General features: G+C 46.4%; 1 protein-coding gene across 4 annotated transcripts in view; it reads right to left on the bottom strand.

Annotated features, from left to right (window-relative positions):
• pde4d (phosphodiesterase 4D, cAMP-specific) overlaps positions 1-12,712 on the bottom strand; it is a 156,667-nt gene that overhangs the window by 30,721 nt on the left and 113,234 nt on the right. The window lies entirely within an intron of this gene.

The following is a 12,712-nucleotide window of genomic DNA, read 5'->3' as shown; positions in this document are numbered from 1 at the left end:
CGCGCCGATTCCTCATCCAGCCGTCATCCGCTCCCGATCATCCGCCCAATTTTCTGCCTCATGACCGGCCCGAGCCCCAAATTGGCGTCCCGGAACGCTACGAAGGTGATCCCGAAACTTGCGAGGCGTTTCTAACGAATTGTTCACTTTTGTTCGCCCTGCAGCCCCGAACATTTGCCTCCGAGCGCGCTAAAGTAGCGTTCGTCATCAACCACCTTACGGGCCGAGCCCGCTTGTGGGGAACGGCGGAATGGAGGAGACGGTCACCCGCGTGTGCCTCCTTCCAGGCGCTCGAGGAGGAGATTTTAAAAGTCTTTGGACTCAGCTACGCCAGTGCGGAATTGGGCCGGGGCCTGCTCGAGTTGCGTCAAGGCGACGGAACGGTGGCGGATTACGCCATTGACTTCCGGACGCGAGCCAGTCAGAATAGGTGGAACGGTCCCGCACTCGTAGACGCCTTCCTTCATGGACTGTCCAGCCGTCTTAAGGACGAATTAGTTTCTCATGAACTCCCCGTCACCTTGGACGGGGTGATTAACCTGGCGACGCGGATAGATATCCGCTTGCAGCATCGGCTACGCGAACTGCAACGGGAAGAGACGCACCAGAGGGCTTCTCCGCCGGCCAGAGTGAGCTCCCATCTGGCGACGTCAGCTCCTCCCGGTGGCGGGAGTGCGCCAACGCAGCCAGCTCGCGCGCCCCTGACTCCTGAAGAGCGGCAACGCCGCCGCTCCGCTCGGCTCTGCCTTTATTGTGGGGAACCAGGACACTTTATTTCCGCATGCCCAGTGAAAAGACCAATCCCGGTCCCGAGTAGCGTAAAAATGGGTCAAGTGACTCTTTCCCTGTCCCGTGACAGAGCCCTCTTACAAGCCCAACTCCTGCTGTCTGATGGCCCCCACACTGTAGGCACCCTGGTGGACTCTGGGGCTGACGCTAACGTCATTAGCCGGCAGCTAATGATTCAACTCGGTCTCAAGAGCTTCCCTCTGCCCAAACCCTCACCTGCCCATGCCTTGGACGGGCGCCCACTGGGGGTGATAACTCACCAAACCGCACCTCTCTCTATGCGCCTGTCAGGCAACCATGAGGAAAAAATACAATTTTGCATCCTAGATCATCCGCAGATACCGCTAATTTTGGGGATGCCTTGGCTTTGTCGCCACAACCCTCACATCAATTGGGAGAAGGGAGTCATTTTGGCTTGGGGCTCATCATGCCATCTCTCCTGCCTCAAGCGCGCATCTGTTCCTGATCCCCTCGCCGCTCCGCCTGCGCATGCCGATATCGCTGGTGTGCCGCCTGAGTATCACGACCTTAGCCAAGTCTTCAGCAAAGCGCGTGCAACCTCCCTGCCTCCCCACCGCCCTTATGATTGTGCAATTGACCTATTGCCCGGGACAACGCCTCCAAGGGGTCGCCTATACTCTCTGTCGGGTCCAGAACGGCAGGCCATGGAGAGGTATGTCAACGAGTCGCTAGCGGCGGGCATCATACGTCCTTCCTCTTCTCCGGCGGGGGCAGGGTTTTTCTTTTCCGAGAAGAAGGACAAGACTCTCCGCCCTTGTATCGATTATCGGGGCCTGAACGATATCACGATTAAGAATAGATATCCTCTTCCACTAATGACCTCAGGGTTTGAGCTACTGCAGGGGGCTGCCTACTTCACAAAGCTCGACCTACGCAATGCCTACCATCTCGTGCGGATTAGGGAAGGCGATGAATGGAAGACTGCCTTCAATACCCCGCTCGGACACTATGAGTACCTAGTCATGCCCTTTGGACTCACCAATGCCCCAGCGGTCTTCCAGGCACTACTCAACGATGTCCTGCGGGACATGCTCGACAGATTTCTATTCGTTTACCTGGATGACATTCTCATCTTCTCCAAGACGCAGGGTGAGCATGTTCTCCACGTTCGCGCAGTTCTGCAACGCCTGCTGGAAAACTCTCTGTTTGTCAAAGCGGAAAAGTGTGAGTTTCATGCCTCATCAGTGTCCTTCTTGGGCTACATAATCGCTAAGGATAGCATCAGTATGGATCCCGCAAAAGTCTCGGCTGTTACTTCCTGGCCAACGCCCGAAACCAGAAAACAACTGCAGCGCTTTCTTGGCTTTGCTAACTTTTACAGGCGATTTATCAGGAATTACAGCGCCACGGCAGCTCCTCTTACGGCTCTCACCAGCCCCAAAACCCCTTTCCGGTGGAACCCAGGTGCCGAAAGGGCCTTCCAGGAACTCAAGCACCGCTTCACATCGGCCCCAATCCTTCAAATGCCAGATCCTGGTCAACAATTCATGGTCGAGGTTGATGCATCGGAGACTGGGGTTGGGGCCGTTCTCTCCCAGCGGTCACGGAAGGATGGGAAACTCCACCCCTGCGCATTCTTTTCTCAGCGCCTCTCTCCCGCAGAGAGAAATTATGACATAGGAAACCGCGAACTACTTGCCGTAAAATCCGCCCTGGAGGAATGGCGGCACTGGCTGGAGGGAACGAAGATCCCCTTTGTGGTGTGGACAGATCACAAAAACCTCGAGTATATCCGTCAGGCTAAGAGGCTGAACTCCCGCCAAGCTCGTTGGGCATTGTTCTTCACCAGGTTCAACTTCAACCTCTCCTACCGCCCAGGATCCCAGAATATCAAGCCGGACGCCCTCTCCAGGCAGTTTGAACTTGAGGACAGTTCATGCCGGGACCCCGAGACTATCCTTCCCCCGTCATGTGTCATTGGCTTGCTCACCTGGGAGATCGAGGAGAAGGTGAAGTCAGCTGCCAAGGGGCAGACTAAACCAAGCCAATGTCCCAGTAACCGTTTGTCTGTCCCCGACTATCTTCGTTCCGAAGTTCTACAGTGGGCTCACTCTTCGAAATTGACTTGCCATCCCGGCATTCAACGGACCCTGATTGTCCTCAGACGACGGTTCTGGTGGCCCTCTATGGAGAGGGACGTGCGTGAATTTATCCAGGCCTGTCCCATTTGTAGTCAGAATAAATCGTCACATCAGGCTCCTTCCGGGCTGCTGCGCCCCCTTCCTGTTCCGCATCGCCCTTGGTCTCATGTTTCACTTGACTTCGTGACCGGTCTACCTCCATCAAACGGTAACACAGCCATCCTGTCCATAGTTGACAGATTCAGCAAAATGGCTCACTTTGTTCCCCTCCCGAAGCTTCCCTCCGCAAAGGAAACGGCACAACTCCTGATTGACCATGTTTTCCGCCTACATGGGCTTCCCCTTGATGTGGTGTCAGACAGGGGTCCTCAGTTCAGGGCGGCTTTTTGGAAGGAGTTTTGCCGGCTCATTGGCGCTACGGCCAGCCTGTCCTCCGGGTTCCATCCGCAGACCAACGGGCAAACGGAGAGAGTAAATCAGGAGATGGAAACTGCCCTCCGCTGTCTGGCATCCCGAGACCCTGCCTCCTGGTCGGCCCAGCTCCAGTGGGCAGAGTATGCCCACAACACGCTGACCAGCTCCGCCACAGGAATTTCCCCCTTCGAATGCGTTCACGGCTACCAACCTCCGTTGTTTCCGGCTCTAGACGACGACGCCACCTGTCCGTCTGCCCTTGCCTTTGCTCGGCGGTGCCGCCGGACATGGGCCCGAGCCCGCTCGGCCTTGCTGCAGGCCAGTAAACGCTACACTCGGACGGCCAATAGGCGGCGTACTTCGGCCCCAACGTACCAGGTGGGTCAGAAGGTCTGGTTGTCCACTAAGGATTTGCCCCTTCGAGTGGAATCCAACAAACTCGCTCCCCGTTTCATTGGTCCCTTCCCCATCCAGAAGGTACTGAACCCGTCAGCTGTGCGTCTTGCCCTACCTCGCTCGATGCGTGTTCACCCAAGTTTCCATGTCTCCCGAATCAAGCCTGCAATAGATAGCCCCCTGGTTCCCGCGCTTCCGCCTCCTCCGCCTCCTCGGTTCGTTGATGGGGGCCCGGTGTACACAGTCCGGCGGCTGCTCCGCTCCCGTCGCCGCGGCAGGGGCCTCCAGTACCTAGTGGACTGGGAGGGGTATGGCCCGGAAGAGCGGTCTTGGATCCCAGCCCGCCAGGTTGTGGATGCCTCCTTGGTCTCTGACTTTCACCGCCTTCATCCTGATCAGCCATCTGGACCGTCTGGGCGTCGTGGCGCGCCCCGGCGTGTTTCCCGCCCCCCCGCCCATGGGGTTTCCCCGGCCGTTGGCCTTTCCCTCCCGCCCAGTGGTGGCCTTGGGACGTCGGGAGCCGTCCCTTGATGGGGGGGTTCTGTCACAGTCCACCATTTCAGCCACCTCACTTCCAGCTTCACCACACCCGCTCAGCCCTCCTTCTAATCAGCCTCGAACACCAACACCTGCAACCATTTACCCGCTCAGTATAAAGCCCGGTCACTTCCCTCCACAACCCGCCAGATCGTCTCTATGCGCTACGCCGAGCTTTCCAGCAATTCCTCCTGCCAGCCTGCCTGTTGTCCGACCCTGTTCGCCCTTGACCTCCCGATTGCCTGCCGAATTGACTGGATCCTTGGTATTTCGACCTTGCCTGCCTCTGACCACCCGCTAGCCTGCCGTCTTTACCTGTATGCCCGAGCCCCCCTCCCGTCTCGCTCCCTTTGCCCGACTCCCAGCCAAACCCCAGCTCTCCCGACTCCAGAACCCCCCAGACGTCTGTGCCACGCTCCCGTCAGCTCCCACGACTACCCGCACCTTCTGTTCAATAAACACTCTGCCATTGCCCTTACCAGTGCGTGCGTGCTCTTGGGTCCTCCCTCGTCCCGCCGTAACAAGTTCACAACGTATTTACAAAGTCCAGACTCTTATAATACTGCTTGCATTTGTAGGAAGATTTTTTTTCCTTTTTCTAATAAGTACCGTATATGTTGCAATTGGAAAATGAATAGTAGCCAAAGCAAGTGACGTCACAGATCTGACGTGTTTTGCTTATGGTTTAAATAGCAAAATGGCTTACCGATGGCTTACATTGACAAAAAAGAATGTCATAAATAGAATTTCTCAATTCTGTCATTTTGTTTCAGTTTTTTCATGCATTGTTAATATATATATATGACATGGAAGATTATTTTTTTGTTTTTGTTTTGTTTTACAAACACTGCAGGACAATATTACAATATGTATCACAATACGCCCTTGCTGCATTGAAATACAATAGCGATACACTTTCAAGTTGCAATACAGTATCAGTTCGTGAGTATCAATACCTTGAAATAAGGCCTGGTATCAGCCTCATCGTGATACCTGGTATCAGAAATACGCCACTGAGTTGAACTAATGTAAATATAAACTAATCATGTAGTATATACAGTACTTATACATTCTAGGTAATATATACAAAATAAACGTTTAACATTTTTCACACTCAACTACTTGTTTTTGTTGTTGAATGTCCTTGCTCCTTTGTCCTTTTTGAAAATCTAATATTGCCCTTGAGCGCTAAAGTTTGCCAACCCCTGCACTGAGGGACATAACTGACTCACAGTTCAAACAGCCAATGTTTGCCCTCTCGGCAGCACCGCTATGAGCGCCCGAGTCTCCGGGGAGATTGCTATCTGCCCCGCCGGTGACTACCACCTGTGTCACTAGCAGCGGAGATCTGCAGCTGTGCCATCCCATAATCCCGTGTAGTAGTGAGGGTGGGTATCCCATGACGTTCAGCTATGACATCACCCCCGCTTATAATCATTATCCTCACTGTGGATAAGGGCACGTCCTTAATCGGGTGTGACGGACATTGTGACGTGGGCGCTTGAGGATGACGTTTGTGGCGTGTTAAGGCATGCGCTACACACGTGGCTGCTTGGAACGGGGAACAGGGAAATACATTGCGGGAGTGCATTAATTGTTTCTCATCAGAGCCGGTTCATAGAGTTACTGAAAAAGAAATAGAGAAATGTGGTATTATACGAATGAGTTTAGGCAAAATCATCCGACAATAGGAAAGATATTTTAAAACATGTAAACGTATGTGAAAACTAGTGTGTTTAATCAATCCGCGCCAAAAGAACGCCTACTTCTAACAAATAACATGTCAGTAACAAGTGACAATAACTTTGTAACATTTTGAAAGAGAAAATGCTTGAAGCACGTGAACTGCTCTTACACGAAAGCAAAAGGTAAGAAGAAATCTCAAGGCAGACCAAGAACAAGCACATTTTGACACAATTTAAGAAACTTAATACATAACCCAAGGAATAGAAAATCTTCAGGTTGGAATTAGGCCTCTTCAAAATATGCACAAAAATCTGATAAATATCTGCCAATACCACAGTTGAGTGAATCTAAGATGCACTGTCAATGTCATTTTATGGGATTATTTAACATTTGTTATTAAATAGTGCTAGATATAAAGACGCATTAGCAATGATGTACATTGTGTACTAATCTCTTATTCTTATTCTCTTATCCATAATAATTTTAACCTTTTGCTTGCCGTGAAACGAAAATAGAGTCCTTAAGGAGAGTATTTTTGGAGAAATCTAAAAATTGACATTTCCAAGTGATCTATATTGTCATCTTTGCAAAATTTTACCAACTGATACACGGAAACTTTTACCAGAGGGTGTGTCCCTATGCTTATGAAAGATCAATCATATCCGTTTATCTTTATGTGTCAATTAGCAGAAAACCTTACTACTTGTAAAATAGAGTATAAACACTACACACACACACACACACTCACGCACACACGAGTCAACCACTTGCAAATGTCTGCATTCAGTACAGCAACTTATGCATTCATTGATATATAAAGAAAATATTGAATGATCTGATTTCAATGTTAAAGAAAGTAGTCTTAAACCTAATTCTTTTGAAAACACAGTATTTTTCCCAATATGCCCCACACTGGCATTTAAATAATTCAACAGTTTACAGTCAAAACAACTCCAGGTAACTTCATTTAAGTAACACTTTACCACTCCTACCACTCTCTCGCAGTGCAAGTGTAAACATTGCTATTCGAATGCAAATGTATAAAGTTATGACACAAGATGACAACCGTCTAATGTGCTGGTTGTCCGTGAATAAGACCTTTTCTCCAAATCTAATTGTCAATGTGTCCTTTGTGTAAAAAACATTAAACAATAAAAACAAGAAAATACTCCACTCCAATAACTTGGATAAGGAGCGACAAGTGTTTAACAAAAAAATGCTAAAAATTGGCGTTTTTAGGGGGGGTTGAATCCTGGTACCCGACTATCGGCGTTGAAATCATTAGAAGTGGACGAGTATGTTATCTATGTGAAAGTCGTTACGTTCCAGCTTGTCAAAGTCACAATGAACACACACACGGGTCATGCCAGGAATTTCCCCCCGGCAACTTCAACACTGGGCTCTCACCCTCTGTTGTCTGGGTAGCAGCAGTGAAGTGAGTGTCATTTTTGGCTATCAAAGAAAGGGCAATCGAGTTGTCTCACACTAACGCGTGCATGCATGCGCACAGCCAGCACCACTCCAGTAACTCCCTACTTGTGTTGATTGGACTTGTACGAGACACATCACCGGCATCTCTAGAACAGATTCGCCTCAGCACCACATGTCATTTTTAGTATCAGGCGGGAAAACAAAACCGCTACATGCACACAAGCACCATTTACACCGTCTAAAAAAAAAAGCAGACATTTTTGACACCTTTTTTCTCCTTATGTTGCTGGTCTGCATAAACATCAGAAGTCAGGAGGCGAGTCAACTGGCAATCAGAAGGATTCTGAGGTAGTATCAGAAGGCAAGACAAGGTTTAAAAGCTGGCATTCTTGCAACTCTAAAAGTGTTGTTGTGGGTGACCCTTAATGATCTTGAATAGTGGGACATAAAACACTCAGCGATTTTTCACTTTCAGCACAATTACCATTCACAGAACCACAGTTACAAGACTTATGGAACTATCATTTTAAATTGATTTGAAAAAATGTATCCAATCCCAAAGATGTATTTATTTACATGTCCTTAAAGAGTCCAAACATTCAATCCCAGATTGCCGATTTTTTTCCAAAATATTAGAGTAAAGGAAGATCTGAAATTTACTGGTGTTGACTCCTTCAGTGCCAGCTATTTTCCATGTGAAAAAATAAGTACAGTTCCTGGGATTTAATGTCTCAGACTCTTATGTGAAAATGCTGGGGATTTAATGCCTTATTTATTCATAATATTTATTTATTATTTCTTTGTTGAGGTTACTCGGTAAGGTTGTACTGGACTGCTTGTACGAGCTGTCAATTTTCTGCGCTGTGACAGAAAATTGGGAAATATCGTCAGACATTTTCCAAACTTAGAAATAGAATCAGATAGCTATTTCACACTTCCTGTCAAATCTGGCATTTTTTTTTTGCCATTTTGTCCATTTTACAGCTATATTTAAAAGCACCAACCAATATGAGGTGTTGAGATGAATCTGAAAATAATCTGCCTTTGGAGATGGCATACCCTGTACAAAGCTTGTAAAAGCGCACTTTAAAAAAAAAAAAAAAACATTTCCCTGGTATGCAGCAATGTAGGGTACCTAATCAACTTGACAATTTTCTGCTTCCAAAAGGTCAAATGTATCAAAACCCAGTTTTAAAATGCAAGAAAAAAAACACTTTTTTATATTGTCAATGTCCTATACAAATGATACTACTGATTTTTTTTTTTTTTGTCCATGAGGAAACTGAAACTGTGTGACTTACTGCGCATGTCTACGTTTTTTGTGTATGTGTGTGGCAAAAGACACACCCTCTCTGGGAATGTCTTGTTGAGGTATTGCGCCAGCTCTGACGCCACACACAGAGGAAGGTCTTTTTTTTCTGAATCCCCCTGACACAAAGCTCTCGGACATTTCCCAACAAGGAAGGACTAGGAAGGAAATTTTGGAGGAGTCATCAGATTCTAGATAAGTCTTTAATCTGACTATGATAAAACAATATGTCCCGTTGACATTTGTGTCCAAAGATGGAAGACTGCGTGTCAACTGCCCATACATAGTGAAGCCAGAAGACACCCTGCAATGAACAAAGCTTCCCACGCCGCTCAGTTTGCATGCTTTGCTGAAATCGACTCCTCAGACTCCACAAACAGCGTGAGATTAAACTCGCATAAGATCACTGGGCACAAAAATAGATAGACTGTGAGAGGTATTCATTTAACAAAGGGTCATTTTTGTGTCATTTGCAGTGCACACTAGTCTAAGAAGGATTTCCACTGCAGTTACTGGTATTTATGTTATTTACATCGGGGGCCAACATATTAGATGCAGCTGTCAGCACGAAGCAGTACAAGCCAACACCGCTGCAAAGTGCAAACTGCAATCAAAATGATGAACACTTAAGGCTGTAACGGTACGGAATGTATTGTGAATTTTTGATTCAGAACATTTGGTATGGTGTAAAGGTGTACTGGTTTCTTACAAAGAACAAATGAGGCTTGGTTGGGCAATGTGTATAATAGCCCAGGAGGGCTTATACGGCACACTACATTACTCCGGCCCATCAAGCATTTTCATTGTGAGGAGTCCCATCATATTTGTTGAAATCTCTTATATTTTTTGAAGTGTTATTTTTACTTATGGTTTCCGTTCTTTATGGTCAGTATTTGTGCCGTAAGGTAATTCAATAAGAATATGTAGTTGCATCTATTATTTATCTTTTTAAAGGTCATCAATCTTTTTACCTGTTCAATCCTGTTTGGTTTAGGCATGGCAAAGATTGTTAAAGCATGGCAAAAATGCTTCATTTTATGAATTCTGGCACACCGTACCAGACTTGATGAAACATGTGGGAATTACATTTGTATAGGATCACGTTGGACGGTGAGGTATGTTTACTATAAGTAAACGATCTTCCCTTATTTACACACAAACGCTAATGATGACGTTGACGGTGAGGAAATTAGCATACAAGTCGAGTAGCCAATTGTGTCCTCTAGCGGCATCTGGTTAGTCCTGTTCTGCCAGACGAAGCGTAAAAAAGTAAACACTCTGTGCGTAGTCTCTACGCTGACTGTCAGTGCTCCATTCAGACAAGCCGTTCAGTCGTGACATACATGCAAATAAAGATCATGCACTCAACCAGTTCTGCTAGTCTGTCATTAGGAATGCAAAGACTCCAACACGGCTGACATAAAGCAGGCACTGCGCAGAAGACAACGTCCAGATGACTGCAGTTCTAGTCAAGTCAGACATTTAAAGTTCTTGCAAGCTTAATCTGAGAACGCTATCATTCTCTTTCCGAAGTGGGAAACAAGTTGGAGAACGGTCATTAGATTATTACTGTTTATTAGATTATTACTGCATAACAATAATGAAAAAATATTAAAAAGGAATTCAAATATGGTTTCTTATTATCCACCAAAAGTCTTAACTGACCAAAAAACATTCAATATTTTTTTCTTAAAGGTAAGCAGAGCTGTATCTTGCCAGCTTTGGGGCAACACTTGGAACACATTGGAAAGGTGGAGCGAAGGTGGGCAAATTGGAAAGTTGACCAGATTTTGACCTTACTGTTTTCACTTCACGACTCGTTTCAAAGTAAACAAACATCAGCTCGCTCGTGGTATTGAGATAAGGTGTGTCATGCATCACCTGAAGATTTCCGATCTACTATACATGCAAATACACCCAAGCACTACAAAAGTATTCAAACACACTAAAACCAAACTATCACGCACACCCATCAGCGCTTCTTGCATATCTCACGTGAGTATTAAGAGATTACGTAAAATGGGCGCGTAAGAACTGATGAAAGGAGATAGATAAAAAAAAAGGGGAAATGGCAATGCAAGCATTCTCTTCTCTCCTCCTATCACAGCAAAGATTCTGAGATTTATTTCCAGCGTTGTCTGACGGCATGACAGTAGACAAGCATATTTACCGGGCTCCCTCCTCCCGGCGTGGAAGGGACAGGAGGACAATTTGTCAGAGGGAAATGAGAGCTGACAGTCAAGGACAAGTCAAGACAGGACGAGGGCAGGGCAGGTTGCGCCTCGGGCTGCATCTCTTGTTTATCAGCGCGAGAGAGAGTGAGAGAGATACTACTTTCTGGTAGGACAAATGCCGTGGACTAGGAATCACTTCAAACTTGAAGTCTAAACAAGTCTACAAATAAAACCCTTGGATACTATGGGAGGTTTTCCATTTTCTACAGTGCCGTCAAAGGTGAGCTGGAGCCTGTCCAAGCCAAGGAGAGGCTGAGAGGCAGCCTACATGGAGGACGGATTGCCGGTCAATCAACATAAGGAAACAGACAACCCTTCACACTCATATTCAGACCTGTGAAGAAGGGTAGATGAAAATAGGATATGATGATATTATGATTGCGCTACTGTTCAATTGCCTGAATGGCTTAGGTTGTGAATACAATAGAAACAGTAGGATTTTGAGGTGGGACAATCAGTGGTGCTCAGTGTCTCAATCAAACAAGGTCCATCAGTTTTTAGCTGTTAAGCTGCACACATAGGCATCATTTATTTTTTATTTTTTTGCAGAGGTGGGCATTTTACATTAATTTTTGCTGGTTCGTCAATTCATGTGCCGTCAGTATGTGGACTCCCTTACTGTCGATATCAATGTGTCCATTGGTTACTTGAATAGAAGGCATCCAAGAATTCTTCGCTAAACTATGTGCACGCTATTTATTCATTCACATCATATTTAAAAAGCAAAATAACACAAATATCTTAATACTTGATTCTAAACATTGCTATTTTCTTTAAGCATGTCCAATGAATGCATTGAGCAAGATTTTGTGCAGCATGTATTTCAAGGAAGTGCAAACATTAGACCTTCCAGCCATGCTCAGCTGTTTCTATGAGGAGGAAGTGTTGCTCAGTGTAATACATCAAGGACACTTTCTCTCAAAACAGTAGCTGCTGAATGCTAATGCTTTAGCAGTCAACTAGTTATTTCTGGCTGCATGTACAGTTTGTATGTATGCTTGCTGCCTATTTAGACTGTTTATGCTTCCATGTTCCCGAGGATATAGTGGTTTCACGATTTTTAGAATTTTGGAAGATTTGATGGCATGAGATGATAAACTAATATGATGAAGGGTGACTATTACGGTGACGGAGATTAAAGTGAGGGATGAAATATTCAGTTCTATCGATTGGAGCACTAAATAAAAATGTTCGAAAAAATGTTAAATTGTTTGAAACCCTAAAATACCAATATGTTGGCATTTTATTCATCCATCCATCCATCCATCCATCAATTTTCTATAGCTGCTTAAGCTCACAAGGGTCGTAGGCTTGCTGGGGCCTATGGCAGCTGTCTACGGACAGTAGGCGGGGGACGCCTTGAACTGGTTGCCAGCCAATTGTCGGGCACACAGAGACAGACAACCATTCATGCACCCAATCACATCAATTTAGTAGGTCCAATACCCCTGCCCTGTTTTTGGAGTGTGGGAGGAAGCTGGAGTGCCTGGGGAGAACCTAAGCGGGCTCGGGGAGAACACACAAACTCCACACAGGAAGGACGGAGCCAGCTGGATTTGAACTCGGGTCCCTTAACTGTGACGCGGGCATGCTAACCGGTGCAACACCGAGCAGCTTCCTTTTATTCATAAAACAGTAAAAGTTTATTCTTATCTGTAAGCCACATCGGGAATTATATCTGAAAAGATACTAAGGGGCTACAGTGGCAAAGTGGAGACCGTGAAGTATATTACGGCGGGGGTTAGTATAGGATGGATGTAAACCAACAGGAGGTAACACTCAAACAGGAAGGAAGGAATGGTGAACAATAGCGT

This window comes from Hippichthys cyanospilos, chromosome 1 (assembly GCF_059441005.1).
Source record: "Hippichthys cyanospilos isolate Australia breed blue-spotted pipefish chromosome 1, RoL_Hcya_1.0, whole genome shotgun sequence".
NCBI lineage: Eukaryota > Metazoa > Chordata > Actinopteri > Syngnathiformes > Syngnathidae > Hippichthys > Hippichthys cyanospilos.
Note: the sequence above shows the minus strand (reverse complement) of the source record. Positions and strands in the feature narration are given on the sequence as shown.